Genomic DNA, 1199 nt, shown 5'->3' on the forward strand with positions numbered 1-1199 from the left:
TGTGTGTGTGTGTGTGTGTGTGTGTGTGTGTGTGTGTGTGTGTGTGTGTGTGTATGTGTGTGTATGTGTGTGTGTGTGTGTGTGTGTGTGTGTGTGTGTGTGTGCCCTGAGGGCTGAGTGTGTGTGTGTGTGTGTGGCCCAGGTTTGATCACTAATGTTCAGCACTGTGTCTGTGAGAAAGAAGAAGAAAAGAACACAAACAGATTTGAACGCCACCACAAAACAGAAAAAAGAAAGAATTCACAGAGAGAATTCCAGATTCAGTTTTCTTTGGCCCTGATCTCGATCCAAGTCGTAACATATGTTAATCAAATATTTATCTGACACTTTAAAATAACAGCTGTAGCCTTGTAAGCTAATCACACCTTATTTTTTCACAAGCCACTTGATCCAAGTTACACACAGAAGCGTCTTAAAGCTGCATTCTCTCTAGTGTCCACCAGGGGGCGACTCCTCTGGTTGTATAGAAGTCTAGTCTAAAATGACTCTACTTCTCTCTTGATTTATTCCCTCAGTAAACATTGTAAACATGAGTTTATGGTCTCAATCTCTAGTTTACAGTCTTCTTCAATACAGCATGATGTTCATTTACTACATTATGCTCCATTTAGAGTCAAACAGACCAGAAAGCAGGGGGTGATTTAGGGGCGGGGCTACATGCTGATTGACAGATCTCTACCAGAGACGTATATACGGCGTCTCTACGTCACTCCTCCTCAGTCCAGATATGGTCACTTCCTGTTTATCGGTTGCAAGAAAAACAATACGCCGACGGCCGTAATCCAAGATGGCGACGGCGACATCACAGAACTCAAGGCTTCAAAACATCAGTCCACAAACCAATGGGTGACGTCACCACGACTACGTCCACTTCTGCAATCAAGACGTAAGGCCTTTACCCAGCGGGTTAGTTTTTCTGAGCTTTCGCAACACAAACCACGGCATCAACCAACCTCCTCAGGTAAACACTGTTGGCTCTGTCAGCACTGTTAGCTGCTAGCCAGCGGCTCAGCCATCACCACGTTTACAGTCGCTGAGAGTCAACAGAGATGCTCCTACTCTTTAGCACCTCGAATAAGAATACTTCAAGGGACTGAATTGCTCAACACAGATCATGTTGCTTCATGATGTTTTAGAGGTTTTTTCCCACACTGACAATAGTACAATACTGTGGGAATACTGGATACTATATTTGACAT

Source organism: Cebidichthys violaceus, unplaced genomic scaffold (assembly GCF_023349555.1).
Source record: "Cebidichthys violaceus isolate CVI_PGR_0920_01 unplaced genomic scaffold, fCebVio1.0.p SCAF_1, whole genome shotgun sequence".
NCBI classification, from domain to species: domain Eukaryota; kingdom Metazoa; phylum Chordata; class Actinopteri; order Perciformes; family Stichaeidae; genus Cebidichthys; species Cebidichthys violaceus.